Source organism: Nanorana parkeri, unplaced genomic scaffold, assembly GCF_000935625.1.
Source record: "Nanorana parkeri isolate BGI_ZX_2015 unplaced genomic scaffold, ASM93562v1 scaffold249, whole genome shotgun sequence".
Taxonomy (NCBI): domain Eukaryota; kingdom Metazoa; phylum Chordata; class Amphibia; order Anura; family Dicroglossidae; genus Nanorana; species Nanorana parkeri.
In genome coordinates this window covers 877,720-900,309 of record NW_017306517.1, presented here as the reverse complement: position 1 = coordinate 900,309, position 22,590 = coordinate 877,720, and the positions used below count along the sequence as shown (strand labels likewise).

The window sequence follows — 22,590 nt, the reverse complement described above, 5'->3', positions numbered from 1 at the left end:
ATATATTACAGTGTGACAGAAACTCTATTTGAAAATGCATGACACTGACATCAGCATTTTTAAGCAAATATATATTAAATAAAAAACATATGCAGAGTTTGCTGAACTATGGAAACTACTGTCAGATTATTTTGCAACATAATTAACTTTGTTCAGCTGTGATAATGAGATTATAGTTCAATTATGTATATGTTCTCTAAATATGTTTGCTAGAAATAAGCATATCTGCAAAAAATGTGTCTCTTATTCTAGTAATCAAGCATATCTGGAATGTATCCAAAGCTACTGGGTTGCTGATCTCTAATGTTTTCATTCTCTAGTAAATGTATATGCTTACAATAAACTTCACAATTCTATAGGTGAACTCTTTGTTAAGTGTATAAAGTTAAATAAAAAATGACTTTTCCTGTTTCAGCTATATGGCCTGGCTCTTGTTTTTTAACCTTCCAACACTAGAAGTTGATGCTCTCTATAGGGCTAAATGAGTAACCAGCATGTGCAGAACAGCTTGTTCAAATTACCAGCAGATGTTCACATATAGCCAGGAGACTACAGGCCATATTACTGAAAATGGTAAAACAACTTTCTGATTGCCTCCAGGGTCAGTATAGGTGCATGTAAACAGTTTGTAGCAGTAAAGAACATTGCCAAGGGAGTTTCATCTCATTAGCATGAGCAGAAGAACAAGCAATTATTTGTAGAGGCTCAAGTAGAGGCTATCATGGCTGCTTTTAGACTGGATGGTTGCTGGAACAGCCATGAGTTTCCAGGGCCAATTGTCCATGTAAAAATAATTTTGAAACATGTTCTCTGTTTTGCTCTGCTTTTTCTTTTTGCTCTCTGCTGGTTCATAGACCATATATATATTTAAAAAAAGGTCCAGGTAACAACTATTTCCACTTACCTGAGTGATTATTCAGTTTTCTACCCCTGTAGCTTCCTCTAAAGCTGCATTACTGTTAGACTAAACAGGAAATATTAACCATTAGGAAAAAGACCCAATTCCTTTGTTGTGGTAACTCTTTGCCAGCAAACATACTGGTTTTCTCTGATTTTATAAATAGAGAAGATGCTCTTCTATGCAGAGCCACTATTGTTTTAGAGAGTATCGTCTTCAAGGCCATCTAGCCAAACACTCCAGCATTACCCAACTTATGGGATGCAAAACATTCTGCTTCTGAATTTTTCACAACCTTCCTGATTAAAATTACCTGAAGGTTACTTAATAATGCCTGTAGATTATTTGTTTACAAATCAGTTATTAAAAGCACCTAATGTAGTGGGTCATGTTGGATGGTTTGGGTTGTGTGGCTGGAAGGCCAATTTAGAATTTCAAGTGAGGGTTTCTATACAATTTTTGCAATTTTAAAAGGTTACAGTTATATAATCATTTTAGGGGGTAATTTAATAAATATGCTTAATACATTTGATCTAGTTCATGCCATTAAAATCCACTATGATTTGCACATTTTCTCACTGTGAACAAAAAAATCATATTTTTTGAGTCAGGAGAATATTTTTTATTGTACTTCCCACAAATCTGTCTTCTTTTTTTACCTGACCACACATATACAAAAGCGTCTGGTTGATATTACTAGAGATACAAAATGAAGCTTTTACTAACATTTGCAGTCATTACTAAAGCATACCTATACCCGAGACCAACAATTTTACACATTGCAGTTTACCAGTGTTTAGATGTGATGACTGCATTTGTGTTCATTTTTTGAGACTACAGAAATTACCTGCTGATCTTCCCGAAATGCAGTGTTCTTGTCTTCCTGTAAGCTGAACTGAAAGCACAAATAATCTTATCTGTCTTCTAAGCCTTCTCTGGTGCAGGAGGTTATCAAGAAAAACTGTACATCCAATGTATTTTAGTGGACAATCAAAGATATGTCCCATATAGCACTCCCCTGTTCCCTAGGTGGCAGGGACGTGCGGTCAGGGGAGGCAGGTGAGGCAGAGCCTCACCTAGTATTATGCAGGAAAATGCTGTCAGGTTCAAGTCTGAAGCTGACAGCTTTTTCTCCATTCAGATAGGCTTGTTACAGGTTACACAGCAGGGAAAGCCTCCCTGCTGTGTAACCTGTCATGGATGGAGCGCTGCCTGTTAATTGCAGGCAGCACTGCATCCTGCTTTTGACAGGTAGTTAGGTTAGTCAGCAGCAGGCTTCTCCACTGCTTGTGTAACCTAACTTGGTGAGGCAAGAGCTTTCACAGCCTCTACTCTGTGTTAGAGGCATGAGCTCTGTGGATGGTTTGGACCAATAGCAAAGTGCCATTGGTCCAAGCTGTAAAATCAAAAAAACAAAACAAAAAACCCAGTGAGCACATCGATCTCGATGCCTCACCAGTGACTTCCAAGTGACAAACAAGTGAGGAACAGGGAGGCTCCTCCCTGTCTCCTCCCTTCCTCCTCCCACACAGCTTGGTTACCAAACTGGGGCGGGACTTTGATGGGATGGGGCGGAGCTTTGGTGAGATGGGGCGGATCTTCTGCGGGCTGGGGGATGCCTCACCCAGCACAGAAGGCACGGCATGTGCTGGGTGGTGCACAGTTGATAGACCAACTTGTTTTTATCTTTAAATAGAGACATACATATCTGTCATTGTGGATTATGCACATATGGGTTTTATTAACGTGATTATAATTGATCAATTGAATATTGTTGATGATGTTGAATTTCATCCAACTGATATGGTTTCATCTACAATAAATTCTGTATAAAGACCCATATCACTACAAACTATAATCCTGTATAAAGTCACAGATCATTAGAAACCATACTACTGTCTGACTCTCTTCATGGGAAAGGGGGAGTGGCTGCTGCATGGAAGATAACAAATCAGATAAGATAAATTATTATATCTTTGTCGCACACTGAAATACATTGAATGTAATTTTTTTCTTGATACCATTCAGCCTGCACCATAGGAATACATGCATATATAGAAAGCATGTTCATCTGTGTACAAAAACTCACTCTGGATTGTGGATTGATTGGGACTGAAACCTGTCTGAAGCTGAACTCCTTCAAATTCAGAAGGGTGACAATTTCAAACAAATCCCTTTAATCAGCAGTTTTGCCTCTGGGCTACACGGCTGCTTGGTAATGCAACCTCTACCAGCATAGCAGTATTGTCACCTGTGAGAAGAAACTGGGCACTAACATTTGACCATGTCAGACCCAGTACCACCCCTTCTCCCAGAGGAATGATAGGCTCCCTCTTTCCACTTTATTCCCAATCTCCTTAGCCTGTTAGGTCTAAATACTCAGGCAGAACAGCCTATGCCCACCACACTAGACAGATAAACATTAACTTAATCACAGAGGGACATGTGTGTGTTAGTATGTCACAATTTTTATTTTTGTGGATGAGAATTTACACCTGCAATGATATCAGTAGTCACAGTGTGTTGTTTTATATTTGAATGTAAAAATCCCTAACAGCGATCAGACAGCTCCTAAAACATTACAGAAAATCACATTTTTATTTTAGGCACACCATCACTTAGATGTTATACATTTGGATGCTGGAGCTTGCACTTCATAGCAAACCATACTTGACATTAAATTCTCTACATGTACATATATAACCTGTATGCACGTCTTTACGGCAGATTTAGAGGTGTGATTTGGTTGTTCATACTTATATACCTAGCTTATATGATATGTAGACTGTAACATGTGTGCATGTGTGTATCTGTACATCACACATGATGAGGAAATGCCAACACTGTGAGGATGTAATATGATTGTCCATATGTGATCAATGCACCAGCTATTTGCATATGCTTTAGTAAATCAGGCTTACTGTGACTACTACAAATGCATTTAGAAATTGAAAACCGCTGTTCTCTGCAATATTTTATAAGGTATACAATGACAAAATACTTTTTGACTGGCTCTGGGAAGGGGTAGGCCATCTGATGCACATGGTGAAGATGAGAGACCATGCAAGTTAGCATGAGACAGTTTGCTGAATGTTGCCAGGAGCTAACAAATGTTCACAAGTCTCCACATAGGGAGAATTAGTCCAAACTAGGTCTAATTATGGTTGTGTCCAATAGTTTAATATTTTTATTTAGCTCCAAATGTACTCAAAAAATGGATATTGCTGTGCCTTGCAATGTTTTATAAGGAGTCTTATGACCAAATACTTTCTGACTTTGGCTCTGACAAAGGCTAGTGAGGCAGGCTGACAGGCACATAGAGAATCAGAGACCATGCAAGTAAGCACAAAGAAGCCTCTCAATGTCCCAAAAGCTAAATAAAATTGACAGGTATCAGCATAGGGTGAATTAGTCCAAGGTCTAATAATGGTTGTGTAAATTATTTAAATGTTCTATATTAATTAGAAAAAATCAAACTGGCCTGGAGATGGAAATACAAATGGTCACAAACATTTAATTTTTCATTTCACATCATGAAGTAAGCTTTTATTTCTTTCAAATGTTTTCTAGTCAGTTGGCTCGATATTTTTTGCTTTACTTTCATGTTGCTTGACAATTTGTAAATCCTAAGAAAACTTTTCATTCATGGTGCATCAATAAGTTCAGAGTACTTTGTTCTTGTTAAAGTTCAGCATGTATTATTGAAGATCATAAATGTTACATTGGTGTGGAGAAATATTTTAGAAATGCTCTTTCAAAGTAAAGCAAACATTGCAACTACCAGAATACTGTGCTAGCATCTGAGAGTTGTGTACCACCTCAAAGAAGTATTTTTAAATCGATGATTTAAAAGAAGAAACTATAACGTCTTATGTCATCTTTCAGCATGGCCAATATTAAGTCAATTAGGATATCTTAATATATGCTAAGAATGTATCTCATTGCATCAGCTATTATTTATTACTTCAAAACTCAAAGAAGTAAATTTGATACATGCAGCATAGTGTATTAACATCTCACTCAACGCAAGCTTCAGAGTGCAACTATTTGGCCAGCATGCCCATCACTTACTCATGTCTAGTAGATGTGTATTTCCTTTTATACATTGCTTGTCATGCCAAAGCTTTTACTTATTAGAGAAAGGGCTGTCCATAAAGTGGAACTCCAAGAAAACAGCTAAATACACAGTTGCAATACATGTGTGTGTAAGTGCCTATATGTTTACTGTTTTAACTGCAAAATTTGTTGTAAGTTTGACCAGCCACCCTTGTGATACAAATACAGATTACTATGCTACATCTTCATTTACAAGTACTGTTTTCTGGATCAGCTTTATGGTTTCCTGAGTCAACTCCCTGCCTTATGGTCAGTGGTGGTGATTTACTGTCCGGGAGGTCATTGGAAGTTGAACTGCTGATCCAGGAAGCTGACTTGTTTTATCAGTAACTCTGTGGTTGAAAAAAAAGAGGAAATGAAGGAAAATTGGCTTTTCACTTTGTAAGGAACATTTCCACGTTGCAAATTAATTTCCACTTAGTGAACGTGGTGAAAATTCACTTTGCAAAGAGAAACCAATTCACAAACAACAGTATTTTTGCTTTCACACAATTGAATGATGGAAGTCAAATTAGCTCTACAGCTGTAAAGACAAAATAATACACAAAACATTTTTTACAAGACAATGTACTGTAGACTTGTGCGCCGTCAAAAAATTTTGTTCTGTTTCGTTTCGGAATATCCGTTATTTCGTTAGTGGCGGTTATATTTTCGTAACTTTACGAACATTCGTTATGATGAAGTTAAAAAGCAAAATACCTTTGTTAATATTGGAGTGGTAGTTGTTTTTTTTATCCGAAATACGAATTCCATTAACGGATTCCGGATCCGAATTTCGTATTTCGTATTAAAAAAACTACCATCAATCAACTCCAATATATTAACAAAGGTATTTTGCTTTTCAACTTCAATATAACGAAGGTTCGTAACGGAACGAAAATATGTCAACGGAATTTTGTATTTCCTGCTTGTATTGTAATGCAACTCTCAGCAGCAGAAGAGAACCTCTGATTGGTCAACCAAAACGAAATACGAATTCCGTTAACGGATTCCGTATCCGAATTTCGTATTTCGTATTAAAAAAACTACCATCAATCAACTCCAATATATTAACAAAGGTATTTTGCTTTTTAACTTCAATATAACGAAGGTTCGTAACGGAACGAAAATACGTCAACGGAATTTCGTATTTCCTGCCTGTATTTGTAATGCAACTCTCAGCAGCAGAAGAGAACCTCTGATTGGTCAACCAAAACGAAATACGAATTCCGTTAACGGATTCCGTATCCGAATTTCGTATTTCGTATTAAAAAAACTACCATCAATCAACTCCAATATATTAACAAAGGTATTTTGCTTTTTAACTTCAATATAACGAAGGTTCGTAACGGAACGAAAATACGTCAACGGAATTTCGTATTTCCTGCCTGTATTTGTAATGCAACTCTCAGCAGCAGAAGAGAACCTCTGATTGGTCAACCAAAACGAAATACGAATTCCGTTAACGGATTCCGTATCCGAATTTCGTATTTCGTATTAAAAAAACTACCATCAATCAACTCCAATATATTAACAAAGGTATTTTGCTTTTTAACTTCAATATAACGAAGGTTCGTAACGGAACGAAAATACGTCAACGGAATTTCGTATTTCGGATATAATTCGGAAACTGCCATTTCGGATGCTCCGAAATTCGGAATTTCAGGAAAATTCGTACGAATTTCGATTCGTAACGAAACGAATCGCACATGTCTAATGTACTGTACAAGTAGGTTGGTGCTTTACCTCTCAACAACACACCTGTACATATTGCATGCCTTTGTGTCCCAAGAGAGCACATGGCTTGCTAACAATACATTATATTTTATCCTTTCTGTACAGTGACTACTAAATGTACATTGGGCATAATTGTACATGATTGGAGGGTTTAAATGAGGTTGCTGTTTACCACCCTTGTGAGATGTGATGAGCAAACAAAACATTGGCAGGTCTTTAAAGTTGAAAGACTCACATTAAACACAATAGAGAAGCTGGGCATTGGATAACATGCTGATAGATACAATCAATGGTTTACATACAGTAAATACCCTTGTATCCGAATATCTAATGAATATATTACATAAGAAAAACTTTATATGGTAACAATGTCAATGTTTCTACAATGACCTAGCCATTCACATATGTGTAAAGCATTTTTTCTAACCCAACCTACCATCGATGACACATGGGGATTGATACATTGTTTTATAACTGTTAAGGATAAGCCCAATGTATCTGTGTTTGATTTGAGGAAGGTTAACCAAATTTCTCCAATCGTTCTGAAAATTAATCAGAAACCCATTGAAGTCAATAGGAGCAAAATATTTAAAATAAATTCTGGACATTTTTAAGGCTAACAGGCTAGAGACTGTCAAACAAAGGGCATGGGGAGCTGGACATTGCCATGAGGAACATGTACCAATGCAAAACAAAAATTAAAAAATACTGTTTGTTGGGGAGCAGCTATTTTATTAATGATTATAGGGCAACATTAAAAATGCACAATTCCTTTAAATAACGTAGCTGGGGATCTCCTAAACCTGGCTGTGAAGTGGTGCATCTGTACAACGTACACAATGTACTATGGCAAAGCAAAAAATAACATTTAAGTTGCAGGGAAATAACATTTTCCACTTCTTTACAAAGAGGCCAGGATTTCATTAATCTATGCCAGACATTTATGAATGAACCCTGATTCAATTTGAAATACACATTTCAAATACACATTTTTGAGAGGTACCCTGTCCAAAAAGCAAAATAAAAATTGACGTGGGGTCCCATCAAAATACATATCAGACGCTTCTCTGAGCATGCAGTCTAGACAGCCAAGAGGCCAGGAAAGAGGGGGTCGGTGAGCATTAACATCCCTCCTGAATCATAGCAGGCAACATGCCGTCAACATAGACAGGATGCCTTTCCAGGGTGAACCCCCCTGCCAAGATACCTTGTTCCCAGGTAAAAGTTGATAGCTTCCTAGCAACCAGTGAGGACTGGGAAGCTGTCATATCTATGTATTCCTACCACTGGTAAATTAGCACTTTTCCCTGAGTTGAGTTCTGGCTTGGTGGATGGCTGAACGTCCCATTTGCACTGTACATTGAAAACAACAAATGTGCTCATATAGTTTTAAAAAGCTTTACAAGGCATTGCACCCATTCCCATGTCTCTCACTTTCATGTGTGTTCTTCATAATCTTCCCTTATGAGTGTCAGCATTCTTTCAGGACAGTATCTTCTCCAAAATAGATAGTGAATGTCACAAGAAAGAAACATCAACTAGAAGCACTTAGTGAGATCAATACAAGGCTACAATGTATATACATGTTTTAGGTACGAGTTTATTTTAAATGTGTGTGATCTTTTTTTACTCTAGGTTAAAGTAATGTTTTTCACTTGCTTACTTAATCATTCTCAGCATCCCAGCACTGCTTGTTAAATTGTAATTATTTGTGCATTTTAAACTCCCCTATAGCCTCTGGCTTTGACCTAATTATATGAAGGGTTTAGCATGGCAATTAAAACAGATGTTACTAAATGATACACTTGTAAAACAGATTACAAGACCATAGAGAAAAACAAAGGAATTAAATAAAAGTATTCTCCCAATTTTCTTGATATCCCAAATATTCTGAGCAGCTGATGCTTTTTTTTAATCAGACATACAGTGCTATTTCACTTGACTACATTTTCAAATTTAGCAGTAAAATAAATTAAATAGCATGAACAAAATGCTCAAAATTGTACTCTCACAGGAGTTCATCTTTTAAAAGAAAAACAATTCCTTCTTTAACTTGGTCCCATTCAAGTTTGTTTTCACTGCAAAAATAAAAAGAGTATCAAAGATAACAACCCAAAAATGCTAGGATACCTTTCTTTATTTTATAGCATACATTGATTATGCTGTCTGTTTTCTAGTTAGTGAAAGCACTCAGGCATTATTTGGCATTACTACCATTAACGTTTTGACAGCTTTGGCTGTTTATTCAGTTCTAGGTCAGTTCGCATGGCTAGTCAAATGTGAAAACATGACAAGATTAGGTTAAACTGGAGAAGAAGCTGTTATAAATTAATAAATGCACAGTACAATATGTCTTGCTATCACAGGGAAAATATATTTTATGATACAAAAAAGAAAAAAAAACACGTTGAAATAAAATACTGTGGTGGAAATTTATCAAAACTGGAGCAGATTTGCACTGCAACCAATCAGCTTCTCTGTCTCATTTTTAAATCTTACCTGAGCAAACTGAAGAGAGATGCTTCTTTCTGCTCCAGTGTTGATAAATCCCCCCATGTATAGGATTTATAGGGTAGGAATAATTTTACATAATTTTCATTAAATAAATAAATAGATATTGAGGCATATTTTGTTTGCAAAGAGAATTTTGCAAATGGTAATAACCAACCGACAGCCATCTCAAAATCAGGTAATTGGTTATGCTGCTGTTGTTTTTTGTTTTTTATACTTTAAAAATCACATTATCTTTTTGCACTGGCTTATTTAATAAACACAATATACCCTGTTTCCCCGAAAATAGGACCTACGCCGAAAATAAGACCTAGTACTATTTTGGAGAATTGCTAAAATATAAGACCTACCCCGAAAATAAGACCTAGTACTATTTTGGAGAATTGCTAAAATATAAGACCTACCCCGAAAATAAGACCTAGTACTATTTTGGAGAATTGCTAAAATATAAGACCTACCCCGAAAATAAGACCTAGTACTATTTTGGAGAATTGCTAAAATATAAGACCTACCCCGAAAATAAGACCTAGTACTATTTTGGAGAATTGCTAAAATATAAGACCTACCCCGAAAATAAGACCTAGTACTATTTTGGAGAATTGCTAAAATATAAGACCTACCCCGAAAATAAGACCTAGTACTATTTTGGAGAATTGCTAAAATATAAGACCTACCCCGAAAATAAGACCTAGTGGGTTTTTTTGAGCCCAAAAAAATATAAGACAGGGTCTTATTTTCGGGGAAACACGGTAGTAGTCTGTTTATGAAAGAACTGCATAAAATGGAAAATATGTATACTGCTTGCATGCAGATTTGCCATGCTTCCCTTGTGCACAAGCTTCTCTGTGGGAACTGAGCTCTCTTTCTGTGCTCTCTCTCCCCCCATTCCTTAATATTCATAGTGGCAATGCCCCAGAACAGTGTAGAGTGACATGGAGAGTCGAATTGGGTTTTCTGTGGAGGTGATTATGAATTTGTAGGAAATTTGTTAAAAGCCAGCAATGGGAGTCATATAGATGTACTTATACACTTAAACATCATCACTGCACCTCTACATTACCACAATGAATGCTAATCACTTACAAGGTGTAAATGGGCGTTAATCCTTTTGCTGCCACTGACGTAAGGCCGAACACAACTGCTTGCAGCTGGCCATCTCAGTAAGCCTTACGTCAGTGACTTTTACTCTTTTGCTATAAGCTCATGGTCACTTTAGTGACCATGAACTAATATCAGAATGGTTCCCCTAATGGTCCCCTGTAAAATTATAGCTCTCATCAGCATCTGAGAAGCCACTGATGAGAGCTATTAACAAAAATTCCAGCCCCCCTCCTGCCGGAACAGCTGCTGCCAGCCGCAGCAATCAGCAGCCTCTCCTCCCCACCTGTAGCCAGTCCATGATGGGATTTTTCTCTCCTCAGATCCCCACTGCTCTCCCTGGCTTGTTTGGGCTGAGGCAGTGGGGATCCATGTTCGCTCATGAGTTTCTGAATGAGTGGGAGCTTCAGTATAGAGGCTTCTACCCATTCATAACTGGATGATCGTAAATGTTTTACTATCAACAGTTTCTGAATGGGAAGCCTCCGTACTGAGTGCTTTCCATTCATGCTTGTCCTCAATTTCTTTTTTTATTTCAAAAAGGAAATGTCAGGGGTCTAGCCCCCTAATATTTCCCCAAAGTGCCCCAACAGTAAAAAAAAAAAAGATTAAAAAAAACATGACCACACACATTATACATGTGCATCAGTATGCATAATATTGTGGTGTACGCCATGCACATGCGCTGCGCTGAATTGCGTTGTTAGAACACATCACAGTGCTTGATTTTTTCTTTTTTCTTTTCAAAATAACATTATCTTAACTGTGGCAGAATGTGGCAAAGCTGTGTTACAATTAAATCTATGCCTGTATAATTTTAATACAACACCCACACCAACACAGTGCACAAATCATTTTTAACATAAGTCGCCTATTAGCAGTTCTGCGTTACCTTATTTTTACCATTTTGCAAAAAAGTGGAATTTAACATTCACAAATATTTGTTATTTATTAACTCAATACAGTTTTATCTTTTAGATGTAGTCAGAAATGTATTTTTTGTGCACTGATACTGATTTTAGTGTGCTTTTATCCATTTAATTGTGTTCTGTTATTGGTTTAAATTGATTTGACAAACATTTGCGCAATTAGTAATTAATTACAAAATTAGTGGAACCACCTTTTTATTCTACTGGACCTGTGCTTTCAGAAAATATATGGTTCGGGGGGTCTTTTACCAATGCTAACAACGCAGCAGTAGAAAATCAAAACAATGGGAAAAATTGCAAAAAAATGGTGTGGCCAGCTGAGGTTAAAATTGTTCAAGGGTTTGGCAGCGAAAGGGTTTAATTCCACTGTTTCATGTTTTTAACTAATGTCCTCCATGTTCCTTTTTAAAATGGACCTGGACTGTGGAATCCATGGCCCAAAAAGTCAAGAGGTTGGCTAAAAAACTGTCACTAGTAGGGATGGGCTGTATGTTCGAGTCAAACGTGAGTTCGACTCGAACCTCGCTAGTTTGTGTGTTCGCCGAACACACAAACTATATGGATGCCCGGTGGTCTGTTCGACCGCCTAACATCCCACAAGGCAATGCACCTTGTAAAGCTCTAATTGGGTAAAGGCTTGCACCTGACCATAGGTCAGGTGCAAGCCTTTGCCCAATCAGGGCTCAGTACTCTGTTAGAGCCATGATTGGGCAAAGTCATGATGAGTCCCAGCAGCACACTATACAAGTCCCAGCAGCACACTATATAAGGCTGCTTACACCGCAGCCCTAGGTAGTGTGTTGCTGGAGTTCAAATAGAGAGAATCTATATCAGAGTTTTTTTTATCAGAGTTTTTTTTATCAGAGTTGTGTAGCAGAGTTGTGTAGCAGAGTTGTGTAGCAGAGTTGTGTAGCAGAGTTGTGTAGCAGCGTTGTGTAGCAGCGTTGTGTAGCAGCGTTGTGTAGCAGCGTTGTGTAGCAGCATTGTATACAATGTTCTGTACTATAGCAGTCAGTCATACTGGTCTATTATAGCAGTCGATTATAACAGTCGATTATAACAGCTCCAATGCAGCAATAAGAGGGCGAGCAGCCTCTGTGTCCGCAGGCCAAAGTCGTGGACGTGCTACATCCTCTGCAGGCAGGGCACGCTTGTCCTTTTTATCTGGTGCTGGCCATGTTATTCAGCCACAACATACAGAAGAGGTGGTGGATTGGTGGATGATCCGTTCAAACGCAGCAGGGAGTGTAGGATCGCAACTGCGGAGGTAAGCTAAATGGTTCAGGTGGGGGGTTCACAGTCACACTTTAGTGCAGGGAGTGTAGTAGGAACCCCTTACACATCATATACCATTTGTTTATAGGAGAAGTTAATTAAGGTGGTGTCTCCCCACAACCCTCAATTGTACTGCATTGGGGCTTGATGTGAATTGTAGTTCTCCCTCCTAGTTACTTCACTAGGGCGTCAAACAGATGGTAACTCTATTGCATCAAGTAGTGATGACAGTTCCGAGAATGGGGTGAGGAAGGGTGATATATGAGTTGGTTCTATTCACTATCTATAACATCAAATATCAATAAGAGCAGTCAATCCTTATGTCCCATGCAGCAGTGTTTCTAATCAATAGCAGTTAGCAGAAGAGGAGTGTTCAATGGAAGTCCGACATAGGCATCAGCAAACACTTCATTTGATTACAGCATGTGGTAATGGCTACTTGCTATTTAGGTGGAGAGTTCAATCACAGAAGGTGGAGCTGCATTCGTGCTGCCAGGAATCCGAGGGATTTAGTTGTGAAGTCTGAAGGGTTGTAGCAGGATTTGCAAGAGACCCGAGAGTAACTGGAGATCCTAAGTAGCTTGCTCGACGTACTACTTTGCTAGAACGTCGAGCAAGTGAACATCCTTCAGTTTATGTAGGCAGTGAACTGTGATTGGGGGGCGGAGCCGGAGACGAGACGAGACCCGAGCGTCTCCTAGCAACGGGGCGCCGCTGGACCGAGCTCGCCGCGCCATCACGCCGGCTCAGCTGTTCTGGAGAAGGAGGAGTGGAGCGCTGAGGAACGCCCGCCCGTCGCCCAGCAACAGGACGCTGATGACGGGGCCGTCCCCGCCCTGGTCTCGGGTTACAGAGCGGTGTCCGTTCCTGACAATTGGATAACTAAGCCCTCCTCTGTCATTCAGGCTCATACTTGTTCTCAGTCCACCACAACGGCCAAAGTGGCCTATTCAGCCTCCATGTCCACAGCTACTCCTGCCGTAGCCTCACCATCATGCATGGAGGGGTCAGCTGAATTGTTTCAACACACCATCAGTGACATGCCGCTGGAGGATGTGCAGCAATTACAATGGTCTGATGTTGGCTCTGAGGTTGAGGAAGGGAGTAACATGAACCTAGAGGGAGGGGGTACCAATGATGGACAACAAACTGGCACCCAGCCGCAGCATACTGTCAGGATGGCTCCAATGACAAGGACAGAGGGGGTGATGATGATGAGGTCACTGACTCTACTTGGGTGCCTGATTGAACAGAGTAGGAAAGTGAGGAGGAGGCACAACCCCAACGAGGCAGGATGTCCTCCAGGGGCAGCTGTATGAGCAACCAGCCCATTGCATCAGAAGGCAGAGCTGCACTGGTGCAGGGTGCTGTTGTCTCGCAGCACACTTCCAGGAACTCAGCTGTCTGGGGGTTTTTCAGCACATGTGTAGCAGACTGCAGGATTGCTATTTGCAACCCGTGTCTCAAGAGGATCAAGCGTGGCAAAAACATCAGCCGCTTGGGTACTACGTGCTTGAAGAGACATCTGACCACCTGGCCATGCAGCCCGTTGGCAACAGCACCATAGAAAGGACAACACTTCTCGCTTCTCATCTGTCATCTCTACCCCCACAATACATCATGCCATGTCAACAACCTCCACTGACAGGGCTGATGATGTAGCAATGGGTGTCACAAGTTCTTCCGCTGAATCTGCCAGCAGCCCACCAGCTGTAGATTTTAGAAGTAAAATTTCGCTGCCCTAGCTGCTGCAGTGGAAAAAAAATACTGTCCCACCCATCCACATGATCAGCGTCTAAATGCTAGCTTGGCCAAATTGCTAGCTTTACAGCTGCTGCCTTTCCATCTGATGGGCTCTGCCCCCTTCTGTGAGTTTACAGAATGTGCTGTACCACAGTGGCAGGTTTCCAAACGCCAATTCTTTTCACGTAAGGTCACTCCAGCACTGTACCAGCATGTGAAGGCAAGGCCTTGACCAACGAGGTTTTGGCCTCGTTGGTCAAGGCAGTCAGCAGCAAGGTCCACATGACCGCTGACATGTGGTCTAGCAAGCATGGTCAGGGACGTTATATTTCCTTCACGGCACACTGGGTAACTCTGCTTGCAGCTGGTAGGGATCCAGGACGGGGCTCCGTGCTGGAGCTTGTTCAGCCACCACGCCTCCAAAAAGCTGCTGATGTGAGATCTGTCTGCTCCATGCCATCCTCTTCATCCTCCACGATGGCATCCTCTGCAGAATTGTCCGGTGAACCACCAGTTCACCGTAAGCGTTCAAGGTGCTACGCAATGGGTCAGGCAAAAAGATGCCATGCAGTGCTTGAGCAGGTTTGTCTAGAGGACACACCGGGGCAGAGATTCTGTCAGCTCTGCAGGTGCAAGCCCAGAGGTGGTTAACACCACACCAGCTTGAGCCTGAAATGGTTGTATGTGACAATGGCAGCAACCTTCTCTCCACCCACGCCTGGGAAAGTTAACGCATGTACCATGTTTGGCACACCTCAATTTGGTGGTAGAGCATTTCCTAACCAGGTACCCAGCGCTGCAAGATCTTCTGAGGCAGTCTGTAGCCATTTATGGTGGTCATACCCAGCCAATGTTCGTCTCGCTGAAATTCAATGGGAATTCCACCTGTCCACAAACCGTCTGATTTGGGACATACCCACCATGTGGAACTCCACTTTAGCAATGCTGCAGCGGTTGCACAAGCAGCAGAGGGTCATCAATTAGTACCTGTGTGGACATGGCAGAAGCACAGGCTCAGGGGACCTTGGCTTTTTTTCCCCATGTCAGTGGCTGCTGATAAAGGATGCATGCACTATACTGTCACCATTTGAGGAGGTGACAAGGATGGTGAGCTGGGACAATGCATGCATTAGTGACACTATCCCTCTTGTGTTCCTGCTGGAGCATACTCTGCGGGGCATTATGGATAGGGCACTTGAGGCAGAACAGTGGGAGGAAAAGGAGGACTTCCTTACTTCTTAAGGCCCCCTTTACACAGAAACCATTACTGCGGGTCCACAGATCACACAAGAGGCGGAGGAGGATTAGGGCAGCCGTGGGGGCATTGAAGCAGAGGATGACATAAGGCAGTCTTCAAGGGAGGGTTTTCTGTCCCCAGAAAACCATGGAGTAGTACGTGGCTGGGAGGAGGTATGCAGATAGTGTCATCCTCAGTGACCAAGAAGACTCGGAATCTCATGCCTCCTCCAACTTACGCTGCATTGGCTTCCTTATCCTGCAAAGCCTGAGAAAGGACTCCAGGATTCATGGTAACAAGGAGAGCGATCATTACTGGTTGGCAACCCTTTTTGATCCATGTTACAAATGTAAAGTTGCAGAGCTCATCTTGCCCTCACAGAGGGAGCACAGGATGAAAACTTGAGGACGCTTTGAAGAGAAACTTGTGTAACACCTTTCCAGACACTGGTAGGTTACCAAGTCATGAAAGGGGTGCTTCTGAGGCTTTGGTTGGTCAAAGGAAGAGCAGTGGAGAAGAAGGCTGCCTGACTGATGCCTTTAGAAATGTTTCTGTCCTCAGCGCCCAGAGAGGTTAACTCAAGGCACCCATCGGCAGCATCTACATCATATAGTGCAGGATTATCTAGGGGCAAGAGCAGACCTGGAGAGCTTTCCAGCAGACAATCATGCTTACTGGGTCTTGAGAATGGATCACTGGCCAGAACTTAGCCAATATGCCATGGAGCTACTGGGCTGCCCTGCACCGAGCGTGCTTTCGGAGAGGACGTTCAGTGCTGCTGGGGATTTTGTGATAAACAAGAGCGTCTGTCCACAGACTCCGTTGACCTGCTGACATTTATCAAAATGAATCAGTCCTGCATCAGCAGCAGCTATAAATCCCCTGATGCAGATGTCACCGAATAGATCAGGGATCTCTGGAAGACTGCCTAACTTTGTGGGCGATTATTCCGCCAGCTTAAAGTAATGTTCTCGGTGTAGTGCACCACCAAAGACCAAGGCCCAGTTTTTCCGCACACGTATGTGACAGGTGCATATCATTTGATTTTTTTGCAGCAGGCTCCAATCCTGCACTCTTCAAGAATAACTTTGTAGGGCTAGGTTGTGAAGGCACTTGCCGACACTAAAGGCCCAATATTTGGGTGCACCTGTGGGACTGTGTGACAGGTGCATATCATTTGAATATTTTACAGCAGGGCCCAATCCTACACTCGTCAGGAATAACTCTGAAGTGTTATGGTGTGAAGGCACGCCAACACCAAAGGTCCAATTTTAAAGCACCTATTGTTACTTTCATCCAATGCCTGCAAAAGAGGCACCAGAATGTATCCAAAAAATCTCTAACCTTGTCCTAGAATGTATCCTCTTCATACAGGCTGACTCCCCAAGCAGTTGTTTAAAAGATTAAAGGAAAACCAATTAACGGCAATTGAAATGTCATTTTGTTTCTTTTTAAATGTCCCTTTTTGCTGCAGCAGGTTCTATACATTGTACAGATCCACCACTTTACATTCAGTTTAAGGGGACACCCCAGGCATGACATTTAAATTCATTTTTCATTTGTATTCTTGCCCTTTAAGTGATGTAAAAATCACTGCTCCTTTAAAAACTTTTTTTTTTTTCATTGATTCCTGTCCCCTAGTGCAGTACCCAGACCCCGTGCCTTTTTTAGGGCCAATAACTTGCATATAAGCCCTCTTAAAGGGGACAATCATTTCTGAAAGTTCTACCCCCATTGACTTGCATTGAGTTTGAGTTTGAATTCAACCGTTTTGGATGTTCTAAAGTTTGAATTCGAAAAGAACCCGGGCCTGTGACCATCACTGGTCACTAGTATTGCCTGCAGGCTTCCTACAGCTGATCTTTTTTTTCAGTACTGCAGTACTGTAGCAACAGCCATCTTGGTAGAACAGCGGGATTTTGCTTTCTAATGTCAGATGTTCATGCTTAATGACCTGGAGAAGCACTGACTCAGGAAAAACTGCTGGGGAATGATCAAGAAGCTGAAGGATAGCTGAATGAATTACATATCTTCACACAAAAACAGTGCAAATGGAGAAGTAGTATCAGAAGGTAGCAGGAGACATGTAGGATGATGATTTCACCACTTCCTCTCCAGCAGGTTCTCAAAAGAGTAATGAAGTGCACAGTAGTGACATTAGCAAATGTCACTATAGAGCTCAAGAAGTCACTCCGAAGACAGCTGAGGCATGCCCAGCTCCTCATATCAATTTTTCCAAGTCACTATACTGAACCCTGTAATCTGGAAGACCACAAATCAATTGGCTGAGGTAAACTATCCTACCAATCTCTATAAATATACTACTCCCCTGACTGATAGGAAATATTGTTAATACTAAGCACTTTATGTCTTTGTATACTATATGTGTTAATGAAGGGATCCTACATGAGCTCACAACTTCACTCACTTTGCAAATTAGTTTAGATGCTCTAAAATACAACTGGATTTCTTTTCCTCTAAATGCTTTAAACAGTGCCAAAAAAGAAAGTACCTACTTTTGAAGTCAATAAACCCAACTTTACACAGGCACTTTATTTAAAGTGATTTTTTTAATGGATTTACTCTTAAAACATCTCTAGCTCCTCCTTAAGCTATGCACACGTAATGTCCACAGCTCTAACAAATTCCACAGCAATATAAAAGATGCAATATACAAGTCTGGTTTATCCCGTCTTGGTTTTGACTTTGGAGAAAAGTTTTAACCCAGTTTTTTTACATAGTGAATTGCAGTAAGACTGCTACAGCTTTCTACCTTCAGATGTCACTGTTCCTATGCCCAGAATATGGACATTAAATTATTTACATATTATTTACATGCAGTAAAGGAGCTTTAAATCAAGTCATCCATGACCTTTCTAGGTGTTTGTACTATGAAAAAATGAATTGCCAAAGATCTCATAAGATCACAATAAAGAGTCCAAATTTGGGTTTAAGTTTACATTATTGGAGAGATGAGTTCACAGAGATCTTTGAAACCTTTTCATATACTTTTTTTTTCAATAAGTTATAACCCTAATGAACCATGACCACACACTATATTACCAAAAGTATTGGGACACCCCTCCAAATCATTGGATTCAGGTGTTCCATGAAATTTCCTTTCTACTAAATATTCCACGGTCAACTGTTAGTGCTATTATAACAAAGTAAAGCATGCTGCCACTGGGCTCCAGAGAAGTAGAGACGTGTTCTCTAGGAGTGACAAATCACGATTCTCTGTCTGGCAATCCGATGGACGTGTCTGGGTTTGGCAGTTGCCAGGAGAACAGTAACTGCCTGACTGCATTGTGCCAAGTGTAAAGCTTGGTGGATGAGGGATTATGGTGTGGGGTTGTTTTTGAGGGGTTGGGCTTGGCCCCTTAGTTCCAGTGAAGGGAACTCTTAAGGCATCAGCATATCAAGGCATTTTGGACAATTTCATGCTCCCAACTGTGTGGGAACAGTTTGTTCCAACTTGACTGCACACCAGTGCACAAAGCAAGGTCTATAAAGACATGAGCAAGTTTGGGCAAGTTTGGGGTGGAGGAGTTTGACTGGCCTGCACAGAGTCCTTGCCTCAACCAGATAGAACACCTTTGGGATGAATTAGAGTGGAGACTGCAAGCCAGACATTCTCGTCCAACATGAGTGCCTGACCTTTACAAATGCGCTTCTGGAAGAATAGTCAAATATTCCCATAGACAAGCTCATAAACCTTGTGGACCCCTTCCTAGTAGAGTTGAAGCTGTTATAGCTGCAAAGGGTGGGCCAACTCAATATTGAACCCTACAGACTATGACGGGGATGCCAATAAAGTTCATGTTTGTGTAAAGGCAGGTGTCCCAATACTTTTGGTAATATAGTGTCGTTTGGTAACAGTTTCTTATGATATTAAATTTGTCAAGCAATATTGCATCTTTGTAGGATATACGTTTTTGTTTTACTTATTTAAAAAAAAAAGGGTTTTCAACATATGCTTGAAGTTACATTTTATGTATATTTGATAATGTACCTGTACATTTCTTATGTAGCATGACTGGTAAATGGGAGAATGGAAGCATATATCTATATTTGGATCTATGCCAAGAACAGTTGCTTGTCTGACATTTATCAATGTCCTTTTCAAGATTACCTGTTGTACTATACTATACAGTAAGAATGTGATTTCTTCTATTTGCTCATTAAGAGCATTGGATTAAATTCAAAATTTAGAGATTTATGTTCCAAGCTGAAACATCTGGTCTATACCCAATTACAGAAATCAGTTGGGGCCAATTTCAAAGTTGTGTCTAGCTGATTTATGAAATGGAATAATGCAGGTGGATGTGCAAACATTGGTGGAAGGGTTGTATATTGATTCAAATGAAGGAGGGATGAAATATGGAGAGATGGGAAACTGATGATCTGGAAAAAGTCAGAGAGAACAATCATGGTTGAAATACAGTTGTGTGGAAATGTTTGCGAATCCATGAGAATTTTCTGGATTTCTTCATAAATGACCACTAAATGTGATCGGATCTTTAACAGACTTCTAAGTCAAATATTAAACAAAGATGAGTCTAATTTAAGATACAAATTTTGCATTGTATTTTACACTGTTCTAAAATTCAATTGCTCAAGACCATTATATGACAAAGTATGTGGATGACATCAGAAAATGAGAGTAATTGAAGAACAGTATTACATTCAATTGGGTTGATTTTTTAAAGGAGTAGAATATATTCACTTTGCAAATTGAATTTTCACTTTCAAAAGGCAATTGTCACTTATCTTATTGAATGATGTAAATATTCAGTCAGCTAATTGGAAAATAAGAAAATAGAATTTTGCTTACACATGTTTAGACGATTGAGGTCAGCAGCGCTTCACCTCATTCACTAAAGGGAAAATTATCTTGCAAAGTAAAAATTCACTTTGTGAACAGCCTATACAGCCTATAGTGCTTTTGTAGACCAAACCCAATAAGTTAGGTGTTCAATTTGAATGCTGTTGTATGCTATATCTGGTTCTGATGTTGTTTGGTGTACTGTCATATGTGGTTGTTGCTTTTGAAAATGTTTTGGGTACTGATTTTAGCAACAAAATTCTGTGTTCATGCAGTATGGGTTATTTTGGGATATTCAAAAAATCTTTATTAAGATTTGCTAATTTGAGTGGTGCTTTCATCAGTCTACAGTCAAGTTGTTTATATATGGAAGAAGCTTTGTCCCATCTCTACCTACAACAATTTAGGGTAATGACAGTCTTCACACAGAATACAATGATCCCTAAGGTGACAACAAAAGATATGAAAACTATCATGAGAATACTAAAGAATTAAACAGTGTCATCTTTAAGAGAAGTTACAATAGTAACTACTACTCTCCAGAGAAAAAATTATTCTGTGGGTCTGAAGTTTTTTAACCACCTAGATATTCCATTGCACTAGTAGGAACACAATTTTACAAACAAGCTCTACGTAAATATTTGCTTATACTATATATATACACACACACCTGTATATATACACTATATTGTCAAAAGTATTGGGATGCCCCTCAAAATTATTGGATTCAGGTGTTTCAATCACTTCCATGGCCACAGGAATATAAAATCAAGCACCTAGGCATGCAGGCTGCTTCTACAAACATTTGTGAAAGAATGGGTCACTCTCAGGAGCTCAGTGAATTCAAGCATGGTACTGTGATAGGTTGCCACCTGTGCAATAAGTCCATCCGTGAAATGTCCTTGCTACTAAATATTCCATGGGCAACTGTTCGGGGTTTAGTTGCTGTTGTTCCCAGTTGCTTCCAGTATGTTGTAATGCCAATAAGTGGTAGGCCACTTAAAATGACAGAGCGGGATCCGCGCATGCTGAAGCGCGCACTGCGCAGAAGTTGTCAACTGTCTGCAGAGTCAATAGCTATAGACCTCCAAACTTCATGTGGGCTTCAGATTGGCACAACAACAGCGCATAGAGTGCTTCATGGAATGGGTTTCCATGGCCGAGCAGCTGCATCCAAGCCTTACATCACCAAGTGCAATGAAAAGCATCGAATGCACTGGCGTAAGGCACACCACCACTGGACTCTAGAGAAGTGGAAACATGTTCTCTGGAGTGTTGAAACACGCTTCTCTGTCTTGCAATCTGATGGACGTGTCTGGGTTTGGTGGTTGCCACTAGAACGGTACTTGCCTGACTGCATTGTGCCAAGTGTAAAGTTTGGTGGGGGGATTATGATGGGGGTTGTTTTTCAGGGGTTGGGCTTGGCCCCTTAGTTCCAGTGAAGGGAACGCTTAAGGCACCAGCATACCAAGACATTTTGGACAATTTCATGCTACCAACTTTGTTGGAACAGTTTGGGGATGGCACCTTCCTGTTCCAATATGACTGTGCAACAGTGCACAAAGCAAGGTCCATAAAGACATGGGTGAGCAAGTTTGGGGTGAAGGAACTTGACTGGCCTGCGCAGAGGCCTGACCTCAACCCGATAGAACACCTTTGGGATGTATTAGAGCGGAGACTGCAAGCCAGGCCCATGAACACAGGAGCTATATCAACCATAGGGGGAAGAGCGTAGGTCTCTTTTTTTGATCACCAGAGGGGCCCATACCTGAACATGTCCTGGTAATTATCCGTATACGTCTGTGCACTTATATACTGTATGTTGTGTATTTGTCAATAAATATTCCTGTAGTTTTTGCCTAAGTTGATAAAGGGTTAATGGAATTTGTTAAAATTTCACAGGTTGAGAGTGGAATGTGATGCAATTCACCCTGATGTGCGTAATGCAAGACAAGAGAAGAAGTGTAGGAAACATATGGGTTAAATTGTAACAGAGTATCAATTTACTTCTGGTGTTTAAAGATAAAATGATAGAAACATGTGTATGTTTGTATATTATCATTGGGCTTGAGAAAGAACCGTGCATGGTTCAAAACTGTCGCCCTTTTGTATCATGTCATGATCATGATTATTATTGATGAACAAATAAAGAAGATTGAGTACTGCAACACCTGGATATTTTTAGTTTATTATATATAAGGAATTAAGGATGGATTCCTGTGTTTGACTCATTGATTTATAT

The 22,590-nt window shown here is 40.3% G+C and overlaps 1 protein-coding gene across 2 annotated transcripts in view; it reads left to right on the top strand.

Annotated features, from left to right (window-relative positions):
* Positions 1-22,590, top strand: part of RBFOX1 (RNA binding protein, fox-1 homolog 1) — a 248,948-nt gene that overhangs the window by 216,505 nt on the left and 9,853 nt on the right. The window lies entirely within an intron of this gene.